The following is a 19,045-nucleotide window of genomic DNA, read 5'->3' on the forward strand; positions in this document are numbered from 1 at the left end:
ATTTTCGTATTTCATCCCTTCATTCTGTTACTGGCCATTCCATTCTTCTGCACCCATCTCTTGGCATCCGCTCTGTTACCGTTATTGTCACGGGTTGTCGATTCGCCTTACTACCTGGCCAGCCCAAGTCCATTTCTTTCTTTTTTTTTACATAAGCTGTGATATTGTTACCTGGCAAGGATACGTATATTTACAGCTACGTACAAGTTAAAATAAGCTGTGAAGCATTGGGGTAAACAGTAGCGTGAGTCCGAGCCGAGCGTCGTCGTTCTCGTGCTCTTCCACTAGCGGCACAGCGCCGATGGCATGTTTGTCCCGAACAGGGCTTGCCCGGTCAGATGACCCCACGCGTAAGAGGCATCGTCTCGACGCTGTCTAAGGACAACCGTTCGGAGGGAGCTGGTGTGGTTTGAGACGAGCGACGTGGACAATAAGGGTAGGCGGAACAGTAGTGGACGAGGCCCAAGGAGAGACGGTAGGAGCAACCTCATACGCGTTGCATCTGCAGAAAAATCCATGATTGGCGAAGTAAAGGCACTTAAACGATATGATGACGTAAATTTACATCTTTGGGGAACAAAAGCAAAACAAAACAGAAACCAATAGAGAAGGTGTTTGGCTATTCCTAGCTAAACTGGCTGTAAAGAGGTGACAATGTAGCTAGGCGTTGTAAGAATGAGTAAGCGATTCTCAGAATTCCAGCACAGTTTTTGCCAGATAAATTGCTCAGTTTATTAGGGGTCGACAAAACAACTACGGAGCCATATAGATTGGGACCGCTTTTTCAACCATGAGACATCTGATGTACATAGAGAATGGCAGCAGCTTTCGATTTCTACTTTTGTCTGCCCTTTTTTTGGCACGCCTGCTCGACCTTCCGCATGACAGACTGTTGAAACCTAGCACAGTTGTAGTCGATTTTAGTCGATTATGGAATGTGATTATGCAAGCGATAGCCTACCACAGCAGTGTAGTCAAAATCTCGTATATATCCTGTCTGTGTGATTCCTGTGTGATTCCCCGTTTTGGTACCGCACAGCTAATCAGGAAGACGACTTTGCGACTGCGTTCTGATCCACCCCTGAAACTTATCGCCGTCATCGGTCGAAGGCACTCACCTACCGTGACAACAAGGAATACAAGGGCCTTGGTGTCAAATATCTGCGGCTCCGGCCTGAAGAATTCTCTGTGAACGTTTGCCTTAATTTTACTCTTGTGCGTGTGCTGTGTTTGCCTTCCAGCGTCTGTGAGTTTTTGTGTGCTTGTCTGCGTTTGTTAATGTTTGTGTGAGTTTCTGTGTCATCGTTTTTTTCTCCTATTTTCACCTTTCTGATGTCCACACGGAGCAGCAAGCTACGCTCGTTACCAGACTGACTTCTCCTTATCATCCTTATAAACAAAGGCATCCCTCGCTCTTCCACTGAGATTTGGTCAAGAATGAACAAATGCAAGAAGCAGCAATCCCAATCATTACAATATTTGAGTGTCCTAACTTAAAGCACACTAGGGGGTTTTTCGAACATGTAAAGTAGGATCCGCAGATGAAAATTTTTTACTGAAAATCCTCAAGCCCAAAAACTTCAATTCCGTCTCCTTCGATCGGTAGCTGGACTGTAAAGTTCAGTGTGCGCCCACATTTCTTAAATAGGTTGAAAACTGTTGTGACCCTGCACTCAATATTATCAGGCTTTGCAACCACTAAGATGTCATCAGTGCAAATTAAAACTTTTGCGTCTGGTTTTAAAGATACTGAGGCCAACGTACAAATGGATATTTGAACTGTTTTCATTGATTGATTGATTGATTGATTGATTGATTGATTGATTGATTGATTGATTGATTGATTGATTGATTGATTGATTGATTGATTGATTGATTGATTGTAGGGTTTAACGCGTCGACGCAACGCAGGCGATGAGGCGCGCCGTAGTGGAGGTCTCCGGATTAATTTTGACCGCCTGGTGATCTTTAGCGTGCGCCGAAATCTCGTGCACACGGGCGTTCTTGCGTTTCGCCTCCATCAGAAAAAGAGCCGCCGCAGCCGGCAATCGAAACCGCGACCTCGTGCTCATCAGCACAATGCCTTAGCCTCTGAGCCACCACGGCGGGTGAACTGTTTTCATCCACAGGGGCAAAAATAACCTTCACAATCGGCTTGCAAAAAAAGGAAGATTCCTTAATTACTACACAAGAGCTGATATAGTCACTATTAAATTCAATATCAAATCAAATGAAGCCGTGTTTTGAGAATGGTAAAACTTAACAGGCTGGGAGAGATTTAGGTGTATTGATCACTGAACAATATTCGGTACTTGATTGTTGATTTCAATATCAAATTAAACGAAGCCGTGTTAGGACAGTGACAAAACTCAACAAGTGCGGAGATGTTAAGGTTTACTAATCTTTCGACACTGTGTCACATACTTAGCTGTTGCTAAAGAGCCGCCCTCTTTCCGTCATGTTAACGTCCCAGAAAGCACGATCGAGAACAGGTCATTAGAAAACATTTACCATTTTCGGAGAACTTTTTGCGTGTTTTTAATATCTCGTTTTTTTTTTTTTTGTTTCCGAGCCCCCCAAAAAATTCAAAAGGGGATCCCACGTTGGCGTCGTTAAGCGAAATCTTGCTCGAAGTCTCGCGGCATCCTGCGGGCATTGATTAGCACCGTAGCTCACGGCAAACGACTGAAGCCGCACTTCAGGGCCGTGCCCAAACTTTCGATTTGAGGTTTCATTTAAGGGAAACATGATAAAAAATTTTATCTTGGCCATGCATCTTACAAGTATTTACTTTTGTTACTCCATGCCTCCTAGATATCTAGGCCGTCTTTTCACACATTTGTTATCTCCGCAGCCATTTACATTTTTTTTTGTCCTGAGCACTCTTTCCCACTAACTGGCGTATTCTAGCGCACATGAGGGCATGCTGACGATTTTCGAGGGAAAATGGTCTAGCCTCTCACTCTGCTTCTCCCTAGGCACTGATTTCCCTCTTTAGCTTTATTTGATTACTAAAGACTCTTCCCCTTTCCTCTGCTTTCCTTCCTTTTCACCACTCCGGGATCCAGGATAATGATAATTCTCAAGTTCTCTCACACATCTTGTCTTTTTGCTTCTCTTTTATCGTTCTCTGTACTTTTTTCTGCCTTCATGTCACCCATAGCGACGGTCTCCGGCTTTTATGCGCGCATTGATTTACAACTCGGCGGTGCGCTTAAGCCGAGATATTTGCGGAATCACGGTGCTTCCTTTTTTTTTTTTTGTCAAAGAAAGATTATCGCTGGTATTTTTTCTTGCGTTTCCATTAGCTACAGCCAACCGTCTCCCTATTATTTTTTTTTGTATTTGTTTGTCTGCGCCTCTTGCTACCTCGCTATGCGGATAACTGAAATAGGAGTTGCATTTCCCATCATTCCTGCTAAGTCGAAGCAATCGGGTGGCACGAATTTGCCTGGCGGGTTACTGACATGTAATCGAAAGGCGTGGGTTCGGTCCCCACTCTGGGCGCGTGTTTTTCTTTCTTTCTTTCTCCTGTATATTTAGAAAAAATGTTTACCTAATTAACCATAGTTAAAAAGAAAAGAGCCTAACCACACCCCTATGCCTCCTTTGGCATTGTAGACTGCCGACCTATCTTTCTGTATTTCCTCAACGAGCCACTCATTTCCTTACTATATTATTCTGCGAAAGCCTAGCGAGGGTCTCGGTTCTGGCAGCCTTGATGCCTAGGTAGCATAAGAGGGCTTCCCGCCAGTAACCCGCTCATGACAGGCTGTAGACGTTCGAGTCACGCCCCGGGGGTTCAAAAGAAGGTCCCCTTCTCCCCGTGTAGTCAGAGTGGCGCTGGCTACCACCCTCAAGCGTCAGATACACTTCTAGTAAATATAAATAGCCCAGAAAGTGAAGGAGAACACAGTCGCCCAGATAGCCGAATTGGTAAGGCATTCGACATGTAATCGAAAGGCGTGGGTTCGGTCCCCACTCTGGGCGCGTGTTTTTCTTTCTTTCTTTCTCCTGTATATTTAGAAAAAATGTTTACCTAATTAACCGTAGTTAAAAAGAAAAGAGCCTAACCACACCCCTATGCCTCCTTTGGCATTGTAGACTGCCGACCTATCTTTCTGTATTTCCTCAACGAGCCCCTCATTTCCTTACTATATTATTCTGCGAAAGCCTAGCGAGGGTCTCGGTTCTGGCAGCCTTGATGCCTAGGTAGCATAAGAGGGCTTCCCGCCAGTAACCCGCTCATGACAGGCTGTAGACGTTCGAGTCACGCCCCGGGGGTTCAAAAGAAGGTCCCCTTCTCCCCGTGTAGTCAGAGTGGCGCTGGCTACCACCCTCAAGCGTCAGATACACTTCTAGTAAATATAAATAGCCCAGAAAGTGAAGGAGAACACAGTCGCCCAGATAGCCGAATTGGTAAGGCATTCGACATGTAATCGAAAGGCGTGGGTTCGGTCCCCACTCTGGGCGCGTGTTTTTCTTTCTTTCTTTCTCCTGTATATTTAGAAAAAATGTTTACCTAATTAACCGTAGTTAAAAAGAAAAGAGCCTAACCACACCCCTATGCCTCCTTTGGCATTGTAGACTGCCGACCTATCTTTCTGTATATATATATATATATATATATATAGTCTGAAAAGATAAAAACTCACACAGAGCGCGAAAAAATATGGTTAGTGGAGAGATAGAGACAAACGAGAAAGACGTAGAAAAAAAGCAATAAGTTTACTGACGGTTCAGGGAGAGGACTCCCTGAAACGTCAGTAAACTTATTTCTTTTTTTCTACGTTCCCTCATCGTACTCAAGTAATACATACGCATCCACATCAATTTCACACACCCCACTACCCCAAGTGCGGTCAGCGGATACTCTGTATCACTCTCCTTGCGAATGTCCTGCGGACCCATACTCCCCACTCCCCTCCTCATCCCACTGGGAGCAGGCCCTGGGCAGCTTTGAGGAGTCCAGACAAGTGCTGGTCACCTCCAGAGCTCTTGCGGTCGCAGCGGACCTCTGCTCCCCCGCCACCCCCCCCCTCTCTAAACCGGATCTTTTTAAATAAAATTTTGTTCTCTCTCACTTTCTCTATTTGGATGACATTGGCCTAATTTCAAAATTGTAAATTATGTGGCCGAAGCTCGGACCAAAACCCAAATTCGTGTAAGTCCGTTATTGCGCCAAGTCCACGACTGTTTTTATTTTCAGCCGCAGGGGTGGCTCAGTGGGTAAGGCGTTGCGCTGCTGAGCACGAGGTCGCGGGTCCGATTCCCGGCCACGGCGGCGGCTTTTCCGATGGAGGCGAAAAGCAAAAATGCCCGTGTGTACGAAGTTTCGGCGCAGTTTTAATATCCCCAGGTAGTCAAAATTAATCCGGAACCCTCCATTATAGCGCGCCTCATCGCCTGCGGTGTGTCGGCGCGTTAAACCCTACAATCAATCAATGTTTTTATTTTCTTTCTTTACTGCCCAGCTCTTCCTTGGGCTTTTTTTTCTCCCATCCCCAAAACTCAGCAGAGAAGCAGGTAGGCGACTGTAAACGCCGGCGAATCTCGCTGCTTTTCCAAAGAAAAGCCTCTCTCTCTCTCTCTCTCTCTCTCTCTCTCTCTCTCTCTCTCTCTCTCTCTCTCTCTCTCCCGGTGCCGGACAATTTCCACCGGATATCCATTGCCAGTAACGCACTCCCTCACCAGAGCAGGATTGGCACCCTGGTGTAGTAACGGCCACAACCTCCCATGAATACGCCAATTGACAGGCACACAATGCATGATTTGTTGGCGGCACCGCCCCCCCCCCCCCCAAATTTCGTCTGTCCATTTGGCCACTTTAACGCGGGATACCAGGCATGGCATAGCTATTGTGGCTTGCATGGCTGGGCCACGTGAGTTGTATAAGAAAAGGCCCTCTACGGTTTAATTTTAAAAGGCCTCTGATTTATTTTGAGGCCTTATAATAAAAATCATAAGGCATTCAACACATGACGACCAACGTAAATATACGTAGAAGTATCAGTGACCCTTTCGATATAAGTGGAAAACCAATAATATATTCCCGTGTTTTACGACAACCCGGGTTTTACGACGGACTAGTCGACTCCTGCCGAAGTCACCATAGAAACAATGAATTAAGAGACCTCGGGTATCCGACGAGATGCCATGCCTGACCCGCGTTATCCGACAACCCAATAGAAATGAGTGCCGCTGGCGCGTGTTTCGCTGACCTTGAGGCCGCTTAATGGTTCTCCGCTACATAGCTTTCTTCGCCGTCTCATGTGTAGTTTCTCTCCCCTCTGGCAGCAGCCGGCTCCGCTGCAGAATCGTTTCCCCATGTCGCCATAGGCGTCTCCTCTTATTGCTCAGCGGTTCGCAGGGGCAGTGTGCGGCAAGTATTAATTTATCCCACTGAGCAGTGCGTCAGCAACGAAATTACTTTGACAGCCTTAGGCTTCTAGTACGTGTTTGCCATGATCGCGTGTGCCATGATTCGCATTGGCTGGCGTAAATCGCGGCAGTGGACTGCGGTACAATGTTTGTTTTAAAATATCGTTATGGGCACCTTGCCCGCATGACTCTTTTCGCATTTACTTTTTTTAGTGATTTGAGTTTCCTAGTTCTGCAATGCATTATTTCGTAGTTTATATTGAAGTTTTTCGCAAATCCGTCATGCGAGTCTATCTATAAGCGTGATTCTTGTTCGGATTTTACGACGCCCGCCATATACGACGCATTTTCACGGTCTCGAGGAAGCCGTATATTGGGGGGTTTACTGTAATTCTCATTCGCTATCCTACAGGTCGATCCCGGCCGCGGTGGCTGGTTTTTTGCTGAAAGCGAACAGCGAAAACGCGCGTGTCGAGATTTCGGCGCACGTTGATGGAGCCATGCAGACAAAATAAAAAAATGTTATATTTGAAAGATTTGGTGTTTTATAGTTGCCCCAGTGTTTGTCCGGCTGCTAACGATTTTTTATGCACTGAGAAATTATCAATTTGAGATCAAATGTTGATTCTCCCGCCAAGTGGTGTATAGCGTGACTTCTCCGATGGCGCAACAAGAACGGGCCTTCAAGCGAACGTTAGTACGCCGTTTAATCGGCAGCGGACTCCGGAACGTCTAGTTTACCGTCAGTCCTCCAAGATGGCGCTATCATACTGTGCAGGAGCGCTGTCCACCCTTCCATTGTTCCTTATTTCATTTGCACCTGGCTTGTCTTTGTTGCGGTTCGAAGACGTCGTTTCGTGAAATATTGTGCAGGCTTGACAAACAGAGTAACGTAAGACAATGTCACTTACGCCAATCTGCCAGTGTCGTGGGTGGGAGACAACACCAAAGCGCCGGACTGCTGCGCAGCTATAACAAGCATCGTGCGGGCAGTACCAACAGCAGCAATGCGCACTGTTACTTTTATGTTTACGTGTACTTTCGTAATATTCCCTTATTTGCCCCACCAACCCCACCATTCTTACTGCTATAAAATGAATGTTCTTTATTAGTTTAGCGAAAACAGCTCTTTCTGCAGTTGTATAAGTACTGCCTAACTTGGTTTTACTTTTGCCGGCCTCAGCCAATCGCGCAGCTGTGCATATTACGTCATTAATTAGTTCTAGTGCGGGGAATGAGCTAGTGGGTCGCATCATTATTTATTTTCCCTAATTATACGGCTTATATGAGCGAAGTTAACGTTAAAAGTGGTGTCAGTATGATTCTGATGAAGCAATCTTTCGAATAAGCCAAACTTCTATCTTGTCTGCATGGCTCGTCTAAAGATCCCCGGGGGCCAAAATTGATTTGAATCCTTCCACTACGGCGCGCCTCATAGTCCAGATGTAGATTGGTTGTGTTAGCTCTCACAATCATTCAGCTCGCTGTCTTACAATTCTCAATCAGGAATTTCAAAAAAAAATTTTCCCGCCAAGCATGGACGTAAAACGGTTATCATAAACGATTAAAGGTTTTCGACGAACCTTTCTTGTTCACATACATAAGCTTAATACCCTCCAAGCAGTCTGCCGCAGCATTTCCTTCATATCAGAACAAAAGCTCGCTTTTTTGCAAATTTTTCCAGCATTTAATTATAGCTCAGTAACTTCACAAGAACAATGATGGTGTATACAGTTCCCCATGAGTACACTTCAATCTCCCCCCAATCTGTATTTGCCGCACAGAAATAAGATATAATTCTTTTTTTTTTTTGGTCTTACCTTTCAAGGCAAAACAGTCACTTGATACTATTGTCATGCTAGTTTCACGGCATTCTTCCAGAGTACTGACATCCAAAGCTGGTCGACACATCCACCGTCATATTCCGCAGCTTTGGTCAGCCACGAAAGAAATTGACTGGGGGTATTCTAATGCTGCCTCTGGAAAACAAAACAGAGTCTGTAGTTCCAAGCCTCGCGCGCGTCCCGGTTTCCCCATTTCCTGCAGAATGGGGAACTAACGACGTGACCCGGGATCCTTCCTTCTCAGCGGGCTTTCTCAGTTCCGGATGCCTCCGTTGCCGGAACCTCTTGCGAAGCCGAATTTCCGCGTCTCATCACCGCTCCCTCTCTGTCCACGGTGACGTCGTCATTGCTCTCTGGCACTCGCCGTTCCGCCCATCGCTCCCTCGTCGACAACTATGCGCATGCGCCCTCCCTTCTTTCTCCACTCCGCCGTTCCCTAGCTCCCTTCGGCTCCCACCTCTTTCCCTAGCTGCCCGATACCGCACTGTTACTCGCTCTCGCAGCGCCCCCAGTGCTCTCGCGAACGAGAGCGTCGTCGCTTCTCCCCTTTTGTCGTCTGCTCCCCGTCGTCTGCGTCGGTCGTCTGCGCGCTGCTTGCTCTGTTTTTGTGCGTGGATTTCGTCGGCGTCATGCCCGGCGTTTTCGCCAACTGAGAGGTGACACTCCCTGGCGCTGCTGTTCGCTAGAACCACACTGATTGGTTGGAGTGGCCGGCAGTGTTTTCGACTGCCGAAAAAGCAAGAACGCGTGTTGGTGTCGAGTGAATGATTACCTGCTTCGAGTGCTCCGAGCATTGACAATTCCGTGCGGAATTTTCCTTCTGTGAACAAAACCTGGCAATTTAAAGGTTGTACTTGTGGTACTTTTAGTGATTTCGGGCAGCGAAGGCGTTTTCTGTGTAGCCCCGACAGCGTCAACAATCACGTGTTTTCTGCTAGCTGCATGTGTGACTTGAGGTTGTGTCAATTTAAATGATTGTGCGCTTCTGTGACAGTCGTAGCATTTAGGAAAGTTCCTTTTCAATAGCCTGTTTTATGTGTGTTTGATAGCGTCTCCGAAGATTCGTGTGCTGTGAATTGTGCTGTGTCAGTAGTTAGGAAAACTCTCAAAGTCAAAGCTGTACTAGTCAACTTAGTCGAAAATCAACGACGCTCAACATACATTTATTACAACCGCCGCGTGTGACACACCTGGTACGCTAACGTCGGCCCCAACGCCCCCTTTCCACGTAAATGGATTTTCCTCATCTGCAGTGCCGTGTCGTGATTTCAACGATGGGACGCTGAATTTACTGGACTAAAACGAAGACATGTGCCGATAACAGATTCCTTGCCACCTAAATGTGTTTCTTTGTGGTATAAAAGATACACCCGTATGTGCTTTCCTGGCCTCGTACACTGCTGAATATATCTTCCACGACGTCTTTAAGCTTTCGAGTGCGGTTTTCAGACAATACTTCGGTAAGGAATTTCGACTCGTGCTATTAACAGCAGGAGACGGCTGACGCTCCCTCTTTATCTGATGAGCACTTTGTCTGGAGAGGTTCTTCAAGAGCTGTTTCGTCGTCAAGTGTAAATTCTTCTTCGCCGAGAGCTGTGAAGTGTTCGTGTACCACAAGTGACGTACCGTAGCGACTACTTGGGTGTTTGTGGAACTCCGGTAATTTGTGCTTCGTGGAGTTAGTTTTACTTCTTCGTGTGGCCAGAACAGATCAGTGCGGATACCTTCTGCCGCGGAACCAGGATTTGTGGGCGGTGATGTCGTCGTCCCGGCAAACAACCTCTACCCTCTGGCTTATCTGGATACTTACCACGGCCGTGACCTTCAGCGATGTAAAAGGTAAGATTCTGCGTACGCCGTATGTACATATACTAGGAAACAAATTACCGGTGTGATTGTACAAGTTCGCTGTAACCCTTTCCGTACTGAGGTCGACGAAAAGGCCGCAGGACTTGCGCCGTTAAATTGTGTAATGTTAATGTTTGCTTTGTACGCACGTTTTCGTTTTTATGTCATCTGTCCGTAGTAAATGCAATTAGGTGCCTTGGAATTTGCATATTTTTGATCTGGCGCAGGTGAAATAATTTTTGCCAGTATGTTATGCTTTGCCTAAAAACTTTATTAAATGGCTACGTCAGGGTCACAATCCAGGTATAAATTTCTGTTACAAACTTTTTTCCTTTAGTATAAACAGTTTTGACTTATTTTAATGCCCGTTACCTATCCAGATGGTTTTTATGTTGACCAGGAACGGGGTTTCTAGGCAATTAACAAGAGTGTTTTAGTCGCCATAAAAAGGCGGGCGAAACAGCGTTTGAGCCCTGCAGCGTCCTAAATATATAGGCGCCATAAATGTTTATGTCAATGCAAATCATTCCAGACGAACACGCGCGTGGCCTGTATCTACGATGTGTAAACGAACAATGTCATTGTTTAGGATGGCGCAAAGACGCTAACAGTTGAACATAGCAGTCCAGTTGTCCCATAAAACTTAAAAACTAATGAAGATCGGCTGGCCTAATTCAGCGACCGCACTGCTAACATTTACGTTCAATGGCCAGTGTCGCTTGCTTGAGCGTCGCGTAGACTGAGACAGACATGCAAAAAAAAAAATACTTGAGAGCTGAGAATAACAAACAAAAAAGCGCTACTTTATGGCTGTCTGACGCAATTAAAATACGACGCAGAAATAACCGGCACAAGTAACCAACGCACGATATCCGACGATCTATTCAGAAATTAACATGTCACCCGCCGCGGTGGCTCAGTGGCTAAGGCGTTGCGCTGCTGAGCACGAGGTCGCGGGTTCGATTCCCGGCCGCGGCGGCCGCTTTTCTGATGGAGGTGAAAAGCAAAAACGCTCGTGTGTTCGAGATTTCGGCGCACGTTAAAGATCCCCAGGTGGTCAAAATTATTCCGGAGCACTCCACTACGGCGCGCCTCATCGCCTGCGTTGCGTCGGCGCGTTAAAACCCCACAATCAATCAATCAATTAATTAACATGTTCTTGCGTGAGGAGTGTTACGTACTATCGCGATATATTGAAATGAAACAACGGAGCGTGGCTCCTAGTGCATGCCGGGTATTCTGGCGACGGGCCTCGAATGCGCTGTACGATCAAGTTACGATGATTCGTGGCCAACCGTAGTATGCAAAGAACGTCGTCTTTCCATGGTTTGTCGGGCGCTCGGCACGAAATAAAAAAAATAGAGCTTCGTGCGCCGTTATCAGTTAGTGAAGCAACGAGGTTAGATAGCGTTCGCGTGAGAGGGCGCCGAACGCGCCGAGAACACAAACTTAAAAAAGCTCCCCATCCTGGCCAACCGCCCAAGTGGGTATGCATTAAACGAACAGAAAAACAATAAACCAAAGTGCTCCCACGCCGAACGATAGTCTTTCAATACCAAGGTTGCACAAGCACTCTAGTAACTTGTTCGTACTGCAAATACGCGGCTCGCTGCCAGGATTCGGCATGTAATGAAAGCCACGCGCTCCGTTATTCGTAGTTCAATGTATCACGATATTTCAACCATGCCAATTTTCTCATAAACAATGATAATATTCGCATTGTACACGAAAGAAGTACATTTACGTAAAAACTAACAAACAAAATAGAGCATCAAGGGGAAGGCGCTCGCCGAAAGCTGAGCGATCTGTGGCCGATACCAATACACGGCAGCTGGCAATCAGCTGACCTGTGCCCAAGATTTCACTCGTGTCATGCGTAGTCTGTAGGACGCTGCGCGAAACACAACTTGATATTTAGGTAACGCTCTTCAACTTGGTGGGACATAATAGTGCTGCTCCGGCTCTCCTCACAAACTCTGCGCACTGGCCGTGCATACGACATCGCCTTAGCGACGGGGGCGCGCAGACTCCGGCATGGCGGCGCACACACATGGTTCCCGGCATCCGCGCCACGCCAGTGAATACAACCTATACGCGGCAAGCTTGGAAAGCCCTATTTACATAATTAAAGTCTCCACGTAAGCCTTAGTCTGCGGATGGAGGATAACGCTGCTTGAAGGCGTCTTTACGCAAACAAATGGCGCTACCTCGAGAAAGAGGGTTCCTTCCCTATTCGTAGTGCAGGTGTTTCTCACATCCATTCCCTGCAAACTCCCACTCGCGGGCCTAGCTCTGGGTACATCAACCTCTACAACAATGCTGTCTAAAAAACTGCCCTTTCTTTCTACCTCCAACTCTGGTTTTTTGCGCCCTCACGGCGCTAAAAGAAGCGTTTCTAAACAGTGGTATCCCGCACTGCCTGCCCCGTTTGGCGCCACACCGCATAAAACATTTGTGGTTAAAAGTTATGATTTCTTAATAACAAAGAAAGTCATAAAGTACACGGTTAGGCGGTGGAACCTCAGACAAATTTCAAGTACCCTGGCTTTCTGGAACGAGGTGATGTTCGACAAAGGCAAATATTGCCGGGCTCACGCCGAGAAGGGGCGGTATCCCGTGTGTGTGTGTGTGCGTGTGTGTGTGCGTGTGTGTGTGCGTGTGTGTGTGTGTGTGTGTGTGTGTGTGTGCGTGTGTGTGTGTGCGTGTGTGCGTGTGTGTGTGTGTGTGTGTGTGTGTGTGTGTGTGTGTGTGCGTGTGTGTGTGTGTGTGTGTGTGTGTGTGCGCGTGTGCGCGTGTGCGCGTGTGCGCGTGTGCGCGTGTGCGCGTGTGTGTGTGTGTGTGTGTGTGTGTGTGTGTGTGTGTGTGTGTGTGTGTGTGTGCGCGTGCGCGTGCGTGCGTGTGCGTGCGTGCGTGCGTGTTGAATTGTCGAATTTTCTTTGGCTGTCCTCTGGGTGCGTGCGCTGTACGTGACCGCGTGCCGTAGTCTACTGAACCTCTTTGTAAGTCACCTCTCCCTTCAATTTCTCTTCCTTGCATCGGCATAGTTCTGCTTTACGGACATTTTGCGTTCCACTCGATCCAATTTCAACAGCCGAGCAGTTTAAGCTTGAGCTTGGTCCCTTGGCGTTAGCAAAGAAACACAAAAGAAAACCTTCTCCTGTGCGAGGCGCACGGCACAACCTTCGCGCAGCAGCGTAGGCTGACCCAAGCCTTGCCTAGCTATGACGTCATTATAATTACGCGCGCGTCGGCACGCTTGACCGTCGAGAACACACTACCCAGAGTTCGTGGCGTGCTCTACGTCTCGCCAGTTCACGTGTGTTCGCACCTCAATTGGGAAGCACAGAAAAGCTCGCGCTTCGGACGCCGAGTAGCGTAGACGGTTGCCGCGAGTTCTTGCGCGTGCGCGGTTCACTTTGAAAGAGATGTGATGAAAGCCTGCGGAGAAAACGACCCGGGCCTGCCAGTGATGGAGAACTTTCAGCGGCAAGGTCGAAAATGCATGTGAGGCGCAGCATCCGGGTCTCCGATGGAGGGAGAGATGGTGCGCCGAAGGAGGGCGTCCCTCCCGAAGAAGTGGAACCGTGGGGTGAAGGCCGCTGCGCCGCTACACGAGAACGGATACGGCAACTTCGGTCCAATACCAAATAACGTGCCGGTGACGCTGCGACGAAACGTCAGCAATTTGCGGAAGATCGGGAGTTACGAGTCCGCGTACATTGTACATACTTTATTAACCCAGCGTTCATTGCTGTCCGGAGGGCTAACGACGACACCACCCAGTAAACTTGACCGAGTCTCGAAGCATAACCCCACAGAACACCTGGCGGAGTGTCCAAGCATTGCCACGAATTACCTTATCAGAACCAATTATAAGCTAGGTTTCTCCTCGGTTTCGGTTTCTCCAGCCTTGAACCGCTAGTGCAAGCTGCAGCAATTTTTGTCTTCGTACACTCTAAGAAATCACCGTACCTCAGCTTCACCGCAACGCTTCGAAACGACCAGTGCGCGTGAATACACGGGGTATAGGTCTCCTCGATTTGGTTGCACTTTGTGCACTAGTTCACAAAAGTGTCGTGCAAGTGCAGCGCCAGTTCTTTCAGTGCGAGTGTAGCCGTAAACTAGAGCTTTCCGTGCAGCGCCAGAATCGAGGGCAGAAGTGCACAAAAGTCGTCTGCTGCGGTCTGTGTTTGCGCGCTTGCGTTTTTTTTTTCGGAAATAGCGCCACCCTGCACTCACCTTGTGTTCATTCACAAATGCGCTATCTTGTTGCACGTAACGACCATTCTCGGCTAAAACGGGAAACGCTGTCGTTTCCACTCCGTTTACTGACACAAGTATCATGCTGGAGCCGTCTGCTACGATATGCGCACCAAAAAACGCGCCAAAGCACGCTGCACCTTGCACGAGACGGGAGCTCGCACATAGGCTAGTGCAGAAGTGTAGAAGAACCCGTGCAGCACAGCGCCAAATCGAGGGATGAAGTGCAGGTGGCGCTAGTTGCACTGGCAAATCGAGTGCGAGAGTGCTGCACCGCCTCAACTGGTGCATAAAGTGTGGTCAAATCGAGGAGACCTATAGATTATATTTCTTACTCAAATCGCGCGCTGGGACGCGTCATTCGCCAAATTCTCGTGTTTGGCCACACTGAATGGTCGTTTCGAAGCATTCCGGTTAAGCCCACCAGCGGCGAATTTTTACTGTGCATCCTAGTTCTCAGTGAGAGAATTAAAGAGGATAGCTGGCAGTGCATGTTTATTCTGACAAATGAAAAAGCTTCGACAAAAAAATTACACCATCTTCCCGTAGGGGAACCCTGAGTTGTATGCAAAGCAGCCATGGGGTCGATTCAAGTGTCCATTAGTTTTCAGTTCGTCGTTTCCGTTAGGTTGAGGTACGTAGCTACCGTTATATTTACAGTTTGGTTTCCATGGTAACTACCACACTTTTCACTTACCGGACCTACAAAATGAAAAATTGCATTAAACCCATGTCTGTTTCGCATACTACTCAGGGTTCCCCTCCGGGAAGATGGTGTAATTTTATTAGATGCGACGGGGCTATATCCCTCCCTTGTCGTTGTTGCGCCGTCCGCACCCCCACTGCGCATGCTCGGCTTGCTGAACGCCCGGTGGTGTCGTACCCCTTAATGGCTCCTGGAGCGACAGTGTTACCGGTGTCTTCCTGGGCCGGCCCGAGATGAGCCGAGCATGCGCCGTGGGGGTGTGGACGGCGCCACAACAAGGGAGGCACATAGCCCCGACCATGAGATGCTGGAACGACAGTGTGGCCGGTGTCTTCCTGGGCCGGCACGAGACGAGCACGCTTCCCTTTAAAGGGCTCGTGGAGCGGCAGTGTTGCCGGTGTCTTCCTGGGCCGGTGGATGGACGGACGACGGACGACGGAGCCGAGAGCAAGAGATGCTTTGCATCTAAAATAAAATAAACTCGGGCAGTAACAGCAAAAATAGGACGCAGAGATCCATCCTGAAGGCCGTCCGTTAACTCCGGATTGTTTTTGGAGGGGTAAACCTTTGCAATTTGATTTATCTTTAAGGCGGAAAGTTTGGGATGTTTCTTATTTTTGTTGTCACTGTATTTATGAAACTGTACTGTGCATTTTCAATCAGCGTACCGTTAGAAGGTTCCCTGAGGCTTCTTTGACACAAGGGCTGCAGATTCGGATGGTGGGTCTGGTTCTCTTCGTCACTTCGTCTGCTTCTCCCGGCTGAGCTGCAGAGTACGAACTCACCGTCGCATCGATTCTAGCTGGCCAAATGTACGATTTGCTTTGCTTTGATTTTTCCTGTTTCATCAACGGTTCGAAGAAGACGTGTACTGCTGAAATTTCTCTCTCACCATGTTTACAGAGTGGGCGTTGGGAAAGTCGATGTTTGCTCTTGTACACGGAAAAGTTTTCTAGAAAGAAAGGGTACGACTTGGATCACTGCGAGCGGAGAACGGTATTTTTGTATGTTTGGATCAATAGGTGTAAAAGGGGTTACGCTCGTCACGTCGGTAAACATACGGAAAGTCGCTCTTCTGTTGCTTTTTTCGTACAAGCTGTTTGTTGTTTGTCACCCGTTTGCTTGCAGTAGTAGTAAAAATTGATCTAGTAGTGGCAAAGACCTTGCAAAGAAATCTTTGCAAATAAATGTTATAACATTATCGTAGTTCTTTTGATTCTGAATGATTGTCGAAAATATTTCTCAAGATAAACAGGACGGCGGTAAGATGTCTTTAAATCGATTCCTCGAAGACATCGACCGTAGCTGAATGCTTCGTCGGCAAGCTATTACTTAACCACCTTCCGAAAATTACCTTCATGATGGGACATCTAATAGTTGGCAACTAGTCCGTTTTATCAAAGTGAAACATTTCTATTGTTGTCCAGGGTAAACTATACGAAGCCTTGGTCTTTTTTAGTTTGAAATTTAGGGTGTGGTTCCACGTCTACAGTGAGTACAAAGATAACCGTAGTCACAAATTTCGTGATTACTAAAATGATGTATAAACGTTTTCACTCCTTGCTTTACGTGACATGTATAACAAGAGAAATTTCTGGCAAAAAACAAATAAGCTTACCCACTTATGAAAATTGCCGACATTGTAAACAAGGACGTCAATGGGGAAAAAGTGGGCGCGAGGTGGCCCTTATGCACACTGAACCGTTGTTCCTGAAGCAAGGAGAGAAAGATAGGATGTTATTTACAAATTCATGGAACGGATGTATTTTATCCCGTACAAATGCCCTGGTTTGAGAAGCTTCTTTAATTGCACAGTGGAAGTGTCACTCCTATGCACTCACACATTTCAAGCTGTGGGTTGCATGCGTAATTTCTCTCGTAAACTCCTCACTTGCTAAAAACAAAAAAAAACATTGTGGAGCCCAATGGAAACTACGCACATTAAATTGCAGCACTTACCGTGCCATTCCCTGTATGAAAGATCAATCGTTGGTCGTGGCATCATTTTGCTGGATTTAATGACTTAGCGATCTTAATCAAAACTTGTAAAATAACGGGCCAGGAACAAACACACTAGCTCCAAAACTGCGTCACACTGTACTCAAAGTAAAAAAAATAAGATTCGAGATACGACTCATGTCTGAACCTTGCTCTGTGTAATTAAATCTACCTAAAAGCCTCGGCGTCAGCTCGCAATCAAACAAGGGTAAGAGATTAGCGCCACAGCATCAGAACCTCGCAATTTTTAAGTGACGCTACTGAATGTAGAAAAAGAAAAGTTGCGTGCAAAGTTTGTCCCCCCCAACCTGTTTACCATATCATTACCTTCCGATTGAACTTTGCCGTTAACGCGCCACTGACGTAATCCTCGGTTCTTTGATCTCAACCCACACGTGTTGGATCAGTAGATGAATAGCATGCCATAATGACGTGGATTCACAGAAACCGTGTAACACAAAATGTACACCTGCATTGTTGTACTGACAGCGTTGACGCAGTCTTTTTAAAGTAACTGCTTCCTGGAAAAAGTGAAGACTATGTGGGTGGGCTTTCATCGCCAACGGAGTCGAAAGCTTGTTTAGCTTGGTTTTTGGGAGCCACTGCTGCCACGGGTCCTAGTGGCGCACAAAGACTGTGGGGCTGCTCCACTGACGATACTGCCCGTTAGACAGGGTATTTCATCGCCTTTTTTCGCATTTGTTCCTCCAAGCGACGTTAAGTTCTGCGATAGGTACAGGCGCGGAAATTTCGGCTCGATGCAAAACTTTAATTAAACGTGATCATACGCTGATGCCCAGACGGATACAACAATAGCAAACCACCTTTAGTGACATAAAGGGCGCGTCGAATAGGTATGAAAACACTTTTATTAAATGAATTACGGGACGCGAAAAAAATAGGTTATGATTACTGGAATGCGACGCCAGAGCGTTAGCACCAGAATAAGCGACTCTAACTCTGTATTTTGTAGCATCGTTCTTTTACCACATTAGAAAAAAGCAGCTCGGGCAAAAGCAAACGGCGGCTGTTTTTTCTTCTCTTTTCAAATGCAGGCTTCCCGCCCTAATTATCACGTCGAGTCGGGCCCTGCAGTTTTATTTCTTTTATTCCGTTGAAAGTTTTTTTTGGGGGGGTTTGAGAAAAATTACCTTAAATAACGTAATACGGTGCAAGTTTGAATTGGAACTCTCTTTGTGAGGTAATTATTTCGAATGAAAAGTAAAACAGAGTTCTCGGAGCTTCATAGCTGATATATGATGCCGATCGGCGCCGAAATCTTGTATTATGAAAAAATAAATAAAGAAGCAGTAAATACCTAATAATGAGAATGCGATGCTTAATCATTGAAAGGCACAGCAAAAACAAGAAAAATGTGAAAAAGACCACACGGGGCGGCTCAAACTTTCGCTGAAAGCGGCAACAGCTTGTGTCTAGGAAGAAGCTGAGGCAACTTCAGAAACAAACCAAGAAAAAAAACCTCTTCATACAGTTCAAGCTATCATTCCTACAGGATACACTTCAAGCTGTGATCCCTACTAGCTGATAGGAACTTTTCTTGTAAAAACTTTGCAAAAGAGCGCGTCCGTGACCTCTGTACTGTTTTGATTAAGAATTAGTGTTAGTACAAATGCAGCCTCATCTCTCAGCACTACGCGCGGACTGCAATGACTTGCCCGGATTTTCAGAAAATGAGTCATAAATTAGGCCTAGAATGTCAATTTTATACGTAGTGAAACTATACGCTAAAAGTGGAACGCCGCCATTGCTTGGAGATTTTAAACCTGGTGCAGTCCATGTGAAGTACTCCAAACATCAAAGGTAAATAGTTAGCGCGCTGCCAGTATTACTTATTTAAAACCACTTCCTAATCCCTCACCGCGAAAACAAAACGTCATCGATGTTTCTTTTCGTACATTTATTCCCTAGCTGAGAGTCATTTGAACTCGTCGCAGAATTGCCGCTGCACGAGTGACCAGCCGTCGGTGTTGTGGCAGCACAATTGACG

Source organism: Haemaphysalis longicornis, unplaced genomic scaffold (genome assembly GCF_048455015.1).
Source record: "Haemaphysalis longicornis isolate Haplotype H1 unplaced genomic scaffold, Haemaphysalis longicornis Haplotype H1 scaffold_10, whole genome shotgun sequence".
Lineage (NCBI taxonomy): Eukaryota > Metazoa > Arthropoda > Arachnida > Ixodida > Ixodidae > Haemaphysalis > Haemaphysalis longicornis.